Below are 12,023 nucleotides of genomic sequence, written 5' to 3' on the forward strand. Positions count from 1 at the left end.
AGGGGTAGCATGAGAATTAGTGGGACAAAAATTGATCTTGTGGGTTCTAGAGTAAATGGATGGGAAAGTAGAAATTTAAATTAAATAAATTGAAAAATTAGATTAAATTGCAAACTTTATATGTAAATTATGAAGGTATTGGAATAAAGAAAATGTGAGTGACTCCTGTTCAGTGCCAAATAAATGGGGAAGGTTAAAGGCAGGAAAGGAACCGAGCTGTAAAACCAGTCACCAAATCCAAAAAATGATGGTTGGCATCAAAGTGATCAACCAGCATTGTGGTGACCTCATGGAATATGGGGAAAGCCAAAGGAAGGAGGAGGAATAAAGAAAATATGGGCGGAATCATCCCAGATTTGCACAAAGTGCGGTAGTGGGCAGGAAAAAAGTTATTTTATCCGAGGCTGCAATGATGGGCTTTTGTGCTGTATCGTCCCCTTCCTGCCTCATAAATTAGCAGCCACAGGAAACACGCCGTCTCGCTGCTGGGCGGCCTCCGATTTGCGTGCCACGCCGTTACCTTGCCAATTCCTCACACTGGGCTCCATATTTAACCTGCAGCCGCGTGCGCTCTTCTCAATGCTTGCAGCCCAGGATGCTCCAGTGAAGACATGGCCCCAAAAGCCAAGAAAAGTGCAGCCCCTTGATTCAGTGACACATGCCTAGAACACCTTTTGAATCCATGGAGACCCGCCACAATGTCCTCTATTCCTGCTCTGGCCTCATTAGTCTCACCACTCTGGCTTGGGAGGCGGCAGCAGTGGTGGTCAGTGTGCCAACACTGCACATAAGAGGTCAGCCATCCAGTGCAGAGAAAGGATGAATGATCTCATCCATGCCGCCAGGGTAAGTAAACCATCTCTTCAATTTAAACATTCACACAATGTCATCACACATTCACTGGTATCTTACTCACTGCCAGATCAAGGGACATCACCACTGACTTTCGCACACAAGCCCTCATATCTCCATCTGGCCTCATCTCCTTTGGAAACTGCCTCCTCAGCCCTCACCATCTTGAGGCCACTTGCACAGATCAGCATGTGCCCCCTCCCCCCGCCACACACACACCCTGGGACACCCCCCTTCCCCAGTACAGCCCTCGCCTTGCAGCCTCTTCTCTTGCTTGAGGCCATTTTGCCCCCTTCCCCAAGCCAGCCCTAGCCCTACAGCTGTACAAAGCTGCCCCTGCTGTCTGTGTGGCCTGGTGTTGATGATTGTGAGTGCTCCCTGAAGCAAGGTAGGCAAACAAACTGAATGAAGTGCAGCTTTCCAGGTGCGTGTTGCTTATGCATTATTGGGAAACACGTCGGCATGTGCCCGGAAGATCCAGCATGGGGGGGCGGGGAGGGGAATGGTTCCAGCGAGCAAGCCTTATAATGTGATGCTGAAGTATTGAAATTAGGTTCCTGAGGTGCGGCGGTGAGGAACACGGCCCAGCATTGCCGGGTGGAGTAGACAATCGCAAACTGGTGTCACGACGTCGTGACATCAGGTTTTGACCTTCTCAACATATTGTTCCACCCCACCTGTCTGCCATGATGCCCAACACCAACAGGGCCAGAAAATTCCAGCCTATGGGCAGAATTTTTGGGTTGATGGGTAGCCCGGAATGGCTAACGGCCAGCCAGCATGAAAGGCACGCCGGGGTGGGGGCGGGAGGAGGGTAAGCGCTGAAGTCAGCATGGGCATGAGGGAGAGCGGAAGAAAAGCTCCCTGAAGCCAGAGGAGCTGAAGAATTTAAAATCAATTTAAACAGAATTTAAAAATCGGGAAAAAAATGTCCACACGTCAGAATGAGATACCTCAACATACGGACAAAGGAAATTTTAAAAAACGTTTTAATTTTTAAAAAAATTAATCATGCAAACCTCATCCTGCCCTTGGATGAGGTTTTCTCAAAAATGCAAAGGCCGCTTGGCTGATTCATCCGTCCGCCAACTGTAAGGTTTAACGGGCAGCGAAAAATCGCCGTCAACTACTACTTTAATGGCCTTAATAGACCTAGTTGTTGGTGGGCACGCTGCTAACGCTCGTGCGCGCCCACCGACTGAAATATCACACGCTATTTCACGTTTGAGTATGTCAGGCACGCGCCTGCATGCTGAGCAGAAAATTCTACCCCATAAGTTTAAAAAATAAACATGAAATATAGAAATTTGTACATTGAGATGCAAGAAGGAAGGTCCTTCTATAACCTCAGAACATCCTTTTGTAACCTCAGAACATCCTGAACTGCTTTACATACAATGAAGTACTCTTGAAAGGTCGTCATGGTTGTAACGTAGAAAACACAGACAGCAAGGTCCCACAAGCAGAATTGAGGCAATAGCAGATAATCTGTTTTAGTACAGTCAAGGGATAATTATTGGCCAGGATACTGGAGGAGGGAGCTCCCACATTCTTCAAATAATGCTTTTACATCTAACTAAGATGGTGGGCTTGGCCTTGGTTTAAGGCTGTATCTGAGCGATGATAACTCCGACAGCGCAGCACTCCCTCAGTAACAACTTAAGTTTTGTGCGCGAGAATCTGGAACAGGACCTGAACCCACAACCTTCTTGTTCAAAGGCCACGACTGACACAGTATGTGGGTATATATAAAATATAGCATGTGTAGCCGTCATGGTGAATTAAAAAACGTGCATTTAACGTATGATATATCATCATAGCTATTGATTTTTCAGGAAGGAATTTAAATAACAACACCAGTTCTGGATCACACAAGAATTCAGCAATAGGTCAGCGTTGGTTAAGAGTGGGGAAAAGCCTTTCGTGATGTGAGTTGATCAGATATAGTTAACTAGTTATGGAGCAGATTCCCTGGGAAGACAGTGGTAGCAGTTATTATTGATTTTTTTCAAATGCAAATTAGATAGATTTATTTCAGAAAACAGGATTTTGGAATGCAGTAGATGAGTAGTTTGAGATTTGACATGTGGTTGGGAGAAAAGGGTGACTTTGGACCTATGGTCCCCAAAGCTCTGCATTAGGGGTTTCCTCAGGTCATGACTGGGTCTCTTGTAAACTAACTGATGGAGAATTAATGCAATGATTAGGTGGACAACTCTACTGTCATTATATCATTAAATCACCAGGATGGTAGGTGATCTTTGATCCTTTTCATTTAGTATTTCCTACATGCCAGACAACCGCAGGAATAGAGTGAAATATTGATACTCATCCATGGGACTTTCAAAATTCAGAAAAATGACAGATTTTGGAGCACCAATATAAAAATCTGACAACTCAAAAACATACAATAATGTACAGCAGAGAAATAACCTTGCCATGCTTGAAGCTATAGGTCAGACTGTAGAAGCTAGAGCTGTGGTTTTGAATGCTCACAGCATAATCCCAGCTCCATTACAACACTCCATCCCACACTTGCCCACCAGTAAGATACCACAATTGCAGATTATCACAAATACTTATCACCATGTGAGAAAGATTCTGGCTTCTAGCGTTTCTAGTTGTTTAGGTAAATTTCAATCAGAGGTATGTTATCTAAGAATCAAAGGTACGTTATTTAGGTGTGCTGGATTGCTGTATCATAAATTGTGTTTGTGCACAAGACAAAAGATCAAAAATCAACTGTCCGGGCATCTCCTGCACAAACAGGAATCATTGATTTTCTGTACAAAATACAGAAATTGGCAATCGCAAACATGGTAGCAGTTGTTTCTAAATAAGTTTTTCCAGTTGATGACATAGCTCTGCATTAGGGGTTTCCTCAGGTCATGACTGGGTCTCTTGTAAACTAACTGATGGAGAATTAATGCAATGATTAGGTGGACAACTCTACTGTCATTATATCATTAAATCACCAGAATGGTAGGTGATCTTTGATCCTTTTCATTTAGTATTTCCTACATGCCAGACAACCGCAGGAATAGAGTGAAATATTGATACTCATCCATGGGACTTTCAAAATTCATAATCTATGCTGCCAGGATATAGCCAAGTCACCTCACAGCTGATGTATTCATTAACTGATCTGATTTTATTAAATTTGTAGCTCTTATAGGAACAGAGCCTGTTCAACCATTCAATTAGCTCACGGCTGATCTGCATCTTAACTCTATTAACCCACCTTGGTTCCATAACCCTCAATACACTTACCTAACAAAAACCCATCAATCTCAGTTTTGAAATATTTAATCGACCCAGCTTCAACAGTTTTTGTCAGAAGAGAGTGTTTCACCATCATTTGTATGAAACAAATGATGTCTGACACTCCTGACTGTTCTAACTCTACTTTTTTTTCCCCATTATGCTCCCTTGTTCTGGACTTCCTAGTTGAGAAAATAGTTTCTCTCTCTACTCTATCATATGTTTTAATCATCTTAATTACAATTCCTCTCAGTCTTCTATACATGAAAAAACACAACCCTAATCTATCTGACTTATCCTCATAACTTAATTCTTTTAGCCCTGATATCACTGTGGTGAATCTGTGCTCTACCCCCTTCAAGACCAATATATTCTTCCTGAGCTTTGGTGCCCAGAAGTGAATACAGATGTGGTCTGACCAAGTATAATTTTCTACCCTTTGTAATCCAGCCCTCTTGAGATAAAGGTTAACATACCATTAGTCTTTTTAATTATATCTTATACCTTTTCATTAGTTCTAAGTCAATTCTAAATCTCCCTGTCCTTCCACAGTTCCTAGCTTCTCACTATTTAGAAAATACACTGATGTAGTTTTCTTAGATCCAAAATAGATGACCTCACACTTCCTTATGTTCAACTCCATCTTTTTTGCCCACTCACTTAATCTGTCAATGGCTTTTTGGAACTTTCTGCTCCTATCTATGCTGCTTACTGCACTGCCTAACTTACCATTATCAATATTAACTCTCTGGAAGTTCAATGACATTTATAGAAGTTAAGCCTCAGTTCCTTCAGTGCTAATATGCATGTGTTCATTTTTAGATCATCAGCAGAATAAATGTATGTATTTACATACACTATCAGTGATTCCCTAACACTATAAGGAATACACTAACTTCTTTTATTTTCCAGGACACAGAGGAAATTTAGGAAAGACGTTCCATGCTATAGGTATAAATGAATTAAGTTGCAGGAACTGCATTTATTGTAATGGGCAGTTGGGAGTTATCTGCAAACTGCAGCTTTGGGAGAGTCATGGGTTGGGAAGATATGGAGTGGAGAAGCACTGATTGGTGTTGATGAAAAAAAAAAATCAGGAAAAGTATTTTAAAATTTCAAAGCATTGGGAGGGATAATCATGATGGTTGAGAGCACTGGGAAGAGGTCATTAGGCCCTGGTAGGAGTGGGAGGGTGACATTAGGACATGGAAGCACGTGGGATTTCCTCGAGTTTGGAAGAAGGGTGTGGGAGCAATGACTAGGTAATGCTGAATATGATGGTGATGTGAGGGTACAATCGGGGTGTGTCAGCACTGAAATGAAAATAGTGGCGTACTGATACATGGAGTGAGGGAACAGAGATGTGGGCTTGCTCAGAAGTGGAAGGAAAGCCATGGTGCTTGGCATGAAAGAGTATGGGAGCATTGAGATCTGTTGGTCGGGCTGCTCGAGGGGAGTCGGGAAAAAGGTGAGGATACTCAGTGGAGTGACCACTCAGAAGTGTTCTTGAAAGGGTTTCTCAAGTAGTAACTGGAATCCATACAGCTGCATACACTTTTTTAAAGCAACCCTGACTCGCCACTTTGCCATTGCCATTTTAATTGGTAGAAAACTGAGTGAACCGTGATTGGGTGCTTTAATCTTCATACTCGATATTTAGATTAGTACTCGAATTGCACAAAGCTCAGTGCCATGAGCACCTCTCCCTCATAAACACTGCCTCAGTGTTAAAGTGAAGGATTTATTTTCAAAGAGGACAGGATCATTCTGCAGTTATGATATAAGTGACAGGTTACTGGGTAGTGCGTGGGGGGCAAAGATTGGAAAATTTGGGCCCAGTGTTGAAGGGATAAAAAAAAGTGGAGGGAAGCAGGAGAGGGAATTCCTGGGTTTAGGAGTATTGGGTGGGTTTCAGGGGTGAGAGAATTTGAAAGGGCTTATAGTTGAGGAAGATGTGAAGAAGGTGCAATTGGGTAACAGGAATAATTGGGCATAGGCTTCAAGATATGTGATTAGTAAGAGAGGCATCCCAGAATCTAGAGGCAGTGGTTGGAGCTGATCTGGTGAGAAGGTAGTGCGAGGATGTGGGAAAAGTGGCAAAATAAATAATGGGGCTCAGAGTTAAGGGAGGTGGTTTTGTGAAATACCAGGCAGCGGGTTATGGAATGTGATATTGTGATGCTGGGGTGCAGAAATATCAGAAATAGTAGGTCTTTTATGTGATTAGAGCATGAGATGTGCGATTATTAGACAGAGGGTCTAAGGACATAGAAGAAATTGAAGGACAATTCTGATGTTTGGAAGTAGTGGAAGAAGTATTGAGATTTGTTGGGAGTGAAGAGGTTTGCTGGAGTTTGAGAAGAATGGAGAAGATGTCAAGGTCAGTGTTGAAAGAGGGTTCCTAAGATGTGTAACAATAGAAAGGTAGCTTGGAAGTGGTGGGATTGGATTCCATGATCTTTGAGTACTGTCAGGAAGTACTGGGAAAGTTGATTTCTGGAATCATTAGTGGGGGTGTGGGACGGATTAAGGGGATGAAATAGTAATAATTGGGTTATGGTCTGGGAGGAGGGTATCCTGTTGTGCGAGGACATTGGGGAGATCTTGTCTTAGCTATAGTGGTACAGTGAGAGGGATTCTGTCAGGAATGAGTGGGCAGTAGAAACAGGGTATGGGTTTTACCTATGGAACAGGGGCAGGAATAGCAAAGTGCGGCAGGAGGGAGATACTGGTGCTTGAGATGGAATTGGCGGTGTCAAGCATGAGACAACAAGAAACAAAAATGAATCAATCTTCAGGGCAGAAGCATGGTAAATGGCTCAAGAGAGCAGGGAATGCAAAGCTGCTCAGGGGAGGGTCTGGGGGTTGGAAATCAAGGTTTAGGGTGGGTGAGCAGTAAGGGCTGGTAGGAGGGTAACAGAAAAATGAAAATGTGGGTGTGATGTATGGAAGGGGAAGGCATGGCTACTCTGAATGTCACATTATGTGGGAAAGGCAAAAATGGGGGTATAGGTGATAGGAAGGATAAGGGCCAGTGAGTGCTTCCCCTCACTCCCTCAGAAAATGTAGAGGTATATTGAGTTTTCTAACTGCTGTTTAAACAGTAGATCCTCCTTTAGAGGATCTTCTATCCATTTCATGGTTATAAAAGCTGGGTCCAGCTGAGCAGAATGACTAAGTTATTAGGCGGCAGAGTGCAGGGTAAGACTCCAGGGACTAGCTGACGCCAGTGTACTTTCAAACAATATGAAGAAAGCCCTATATGGCCGTTCAGCTCCCCAAACACAAAATCTGAGTTCCTGCCAGTCGCAGGGAACTGGCTTTGAGTTTCTTGATGCTTTAAAAAAATCATAACTTTGATTTTTTTTCAAAAAGTGCTCACGAACTTAAATATGGATCAAAGATCATGGCTTTTATTTAAATAAAACCTGTTTAGCATTGCTCACAGTTAGTGAGCAGATAAGTTGTTTGTTTCTGGGCTTGTAAAGATTTAGGAGGGGGTAAGAGACCTGTTGAGGGGCTGGGGAAGTTAGCAGCAGAGTAGGAGGATGTGTATATAATAATGTAGGAATAAAGAGTTCAGAGGAGATGCTGAGTAGACGGTTAACTCTAATATTAACTGCTGAACTTGTGCATAAGGAACTGTCATAACGATGTCACTCAGAGAAGGATGAGTGAGAAGAACCGAAGAGAGCAGCAGTATCTCTGTCCTGATGTTCTGTAATCTTCTATATAGTTAGTTATGTAAATAAAAGTACTTTTAAGGAGAGATCTTTGCCTCCAGCCAGATCTCTTATTAGAGTAGGATGCCCAATGTCTTCCGAGACCACCCAACAATAATAGATGGTGGCTGCAGTGACTACACCCATAAAGAAACAGAAAAAAAATCGAGGGAAACAGCCTGAAAAGAGAAGCCCAGCAGCAGCAGAGAACAGAGGGTGAGAAGTCAGACCAGAGAGGGAAACCACAAGGACTTCCCAGCGGCAGCATGGAAAGCAGCACAGCAAATGGAAATCTTGACCCAGGGCGAGTAATGACTTTTACCCTGCTTCTCCCAGAATCGTTTCAGAGCATAGAGAGCGCCAGACAGACAGAGCAATGGTAAAACTGGAGAAGGAGCTTCATTTGGTATCACAGTGTTTTGGGTCTTGCAAGCAAGAGAAACAAGAACCAGGTTAGCACCTTGTTACATGCTGTCGGTAACATCACAGATGATGTGCTGGCCAGGCAGAGGGTGAACAAGGAGATAGCCTCCTACGAAGATGTCATCAGAGCCTTTGACTGATACTTTATTATGATGTTTTGATGGAGACTAGAGAGGGCAAAACTTAATCGATGAAGCTAAAGACCAGGTGAAGGAATCAATTCATTCATAAATGATTTCTACCATTTGGATGACAATTGTGAGTACAGAACATTAAAAGATGACTTGATAAGCGATAGAATAGCAGGTAGTGTTTTAGGAGAAACCCTGTCAGACTTTCTACAATCTTGGGAAGATTTCACACTAAGTAAAGCTGTACAACTGGCCTGGCAGGTTGAAGAGCGAAGGCAAAATCAAATCTTTGTAAGAAGCAAGAGAGAAGTTCTGCAGGCACAGCCCAATGAAGCCATTCAGTTTATTGGTGCAAAACCGAAAGTACATTGCAGCAGCAACCAGAGAAGCACGCTGAAGAATGTCAACCATCATTTTCCAATGTCCCCACGGTGGCGGGAAGGAGGTCCACAGGCATGAAGAATGTCTTGCCCGAACCGCACAGTGCCATCAGTGTAGCAAGGTCGGTCATTTTAAAACAGCATGTCATTCAAAAAAGCCTGTGTTCTGCAAAATAAAAAGAAAAATCTTTTCAAAGAAGCTCTATACAAGAAAAACAGGAACCAGACAACCAGCAAATCACCTTGCTAGGGGAAATAAAAGAAAATAAAAGCCAATGCTGGAGCACTAACATTGATGTCAATGGACATCATACAGAATTTAAATTGGATACAGCAGCTAGAGTCTCATTTTTATCTGAAAAGAATTCAGAGGCTGCAAAAAATGACTACAACTTTCATCAATCCAACTCTAAGGTCCAGGAGTTCAGCTTGATATAACATTAAAGCACAAAGATGGGAAAATCTCTGAGACACGACGTGTCATTCAGAGCCAGAGAAACTTGTATAGTTCTCAACCTAATCCTTAAGGTTGGTGAAGTCAATGAACAAGAGTTCACTGAGGAAGTCAAAGCCTTCATGACCTTAACCACTCAATGCTAGCCAGCAACAGAGCATAAGTTGCAAGAATCAAGAGGCTCAAATGGAAGATGGAGAATGTATGCAGATTTGCACATACTGCCTTGATAGATGGCCATGCTATATTCAGAGTAACCCTGTCCTGAGGCAGTACTTTGAACAACGTCACCACATTAGCATCATAGTTCTATAATGAGCGATTGGTGGTACCACGAGCTCTCCACCAGAAGATTCACCAAGGACATCTTGGTATTACCAAGTATCAGGCCAGGCACAACATTCCATATGGTGGTGAGGTATCTCTCACTCTATTGAAGACATGGTCTCCAATTGCATCACCTGTGCCATTCACAGAGAGAAGCAGAAACAGCCACTTTTGCCCTCCTCTTTTCCATCCAAGCCATGGGAACACCTTGGTACGGACCTATTTGAATTCAAAGGGAAAGCGTTTCTCATCATTGTGGATTATTATTCTCTTTGAAGACATTGTAGCCCCTCTTAACAGGACGTTTTCCACACATGGCATTCCAGACATTGTCGTCTCTGACAATGGGCCAGAATTTGCCAGTGAGTATTTCCAATCTTTCACATTGTCAAATGGATTTGTCCATGTCACAAGTTTGCCAAAGTGCCCTCAGGCCAATAGTGAGGCTGAGAGATGGGTAAGTAAAATTAAACACTTAACTCAGAAAAATTAAAGGCTTTGAGCTAGCCATGCTCAGTTATCTCTTTACAGTATTGCAAAACGATTCTGCCCCATGCAAGCTATTGATGGGCTGCAGGCTAAGAACCAAACTTTCTTTCCTTCCCCACACATTGACGCCAAACCTTATGGAAGATAACCATAGTTGTGCCAAACAAAGGAAAGAAAGTTACAGAGCAGGTCAAGCCTGCATTTTCAACCAATGACACAGGGCTCATGACCTTCCCACTCAAAAAGGAAGAGATGGTGTGGATCAGAGACCAGCAGCAAGAAAGTACTGTAACGGAGAAGTTACAACAACTAAGATCGTATCTGGTCCAGACAGAAACAGGTATCTCCAAAGAAACAGGAGTGTCTTTATTTCAATGAATAGGAAACTATTCGTAGGATAGGCTGCAAACCCTGAATCTCAGGAGGATGCCATATCTATAGAACTACCGAGGGAAACAAGGAGTGACAACCCTCATGGAATGTGTTCACAGCGAACAGATCTGCAACAATATCAAAAAGAACTCCACGCACATTCTGGGAGATTGGGAAAACTACCGAGGAGACTTTAAAAATAGACACTTTGGTGGGGGGGGTGTAGAAAGATGTGTATATAATATATATGGATGAAGACTTGGTGGGGAGAGATGTAGAGTAAAGCGTTAGCTTTAGCACTATTATAATAGCTACTGTGCATGTGCATAGGGAGCTGTGTCATAATGATGTCATTCAGAGAGAGAGAAGAATGAGAAGAAGCTAAGACAAGAGCAGTGGCTTTGTCTTGATGTTCTGTAATATTTTATTGACATAACTAAAGATATACAAGTATTTTTAAGGAAATATTCTTTCCTCCAGCTGGATCTCCCACTAGAGTAGGACACCCAAGGTCTTGTGAGACAACCCAACAATAATAGACTAAGAAGGGAGGGGATAGCGACTAAGGGCAGTGAGGGTGGGGAGGGGGTGGTGGTGGGCAATGGCGGGGGAGGGGTGGCAGTATTGTCAATCCAGATGTGGTGTGGTAACTTTGGTTAAAGACAGAAGTAGTGAAGAGGTGGTGGGGGCAACTGTCAAAATGGCATTTAAAGTATTTTGGGGACTGTGATAGTGAGCGCTTTGGATGAAGAAACTATGATGTTGAGAATTCAAGTTAGCAATTGGGAAGAGATTATTTCAGGAGAAGGTAATGAAAAGGGGCACTGTGTACTTAAGATAACTGGGTAGAAACTGAGTGATGGATACGGTGGATTGTAGACACATGAGATGGTGCGTACCAGAAAGAGCAGAATATTTGCTGTTCGCACAGTACTGCTGATTATACAGCTAGCAGGATTGTTTAATTAGAAAACTTACATTGCTAACCATCAACATGACACAAGTGATGACATTCAAAGCCTTTATATGTACCTGAGAAACTTTCAAAGTTGTACTCAATTTGTCATTTGGAAAAAAGAAAAAGTATTGAAATTAGGATGAGGAAATCATTCTGTCTCTAAATTAGTCATATGTTTCTCTCTCGCTGAGATGTTTTTGACATAAGCTTGTTTACCTAAAAAGCAAAAAGTTGCTTAAGCTTGAAATTTTACCAGATCATACATTTCTGCAGCTTGTTTACAAAGAATTTTGAAAAAAAAAATCAAAGAAATCCAAAAAGCACGTTCCACCATGAGGAGATATACCCTTCCTTTTGTTAATTAGTTTGTCACTTGCACTGACAAAATCCTGCTAATCCATGATGGTAAATTCTGTCTAGGCACAGAATAACACCATCTATCTGAAGCTTTGGGTCAATACATTATTATGTTATTCCCAAATGTTTCATTTTTTTGATTTTATAATGTGTTTTTTTAATCCATATTTATCTGGCTGACTTATAAAATACAGATTTTCGTATTATGTTTCGAGCAGTTCACCTCATTAATTTGTAGATTATTCTAGCAAGTTGTTCAAGATTGGCTGCTTACTTGTCCTTCATAGCTTTTTAATG

The 12,023-nt window shown here is 42.2% G+C and overlaps 1 protein-coding gene across 2 annotated transcripts in view; it reads right to left on the minus strand.

The window, feature by feature from the left end:
- scube1 (signal peptide, CUB domain, EGF-like 1) overlaps positions 1-12,023 on the minus strand; it is a 386,703-nt gene that overhangs the window by 18,407 nt on the left and 356,273 nt on the right. The window lies entirely within an intron of this gene.

This window comes from Carcharodon carcharias, chromosome 21 (assembly GCF_017639515.1).
Source record: "Carcharodon carcharias isolate sCarCar2 chromosome 21, sCarCar2.pri, whole genome shotgun sequence".
In the NCBI taxonomy this organism is placed as follows: domain Eukaryota; kingdom Metazoa; phylum Chordata; class Chondrichthyes; order Lamniformes; family Lamnidae; genus Carcharodon; species Carcharodon carcharias.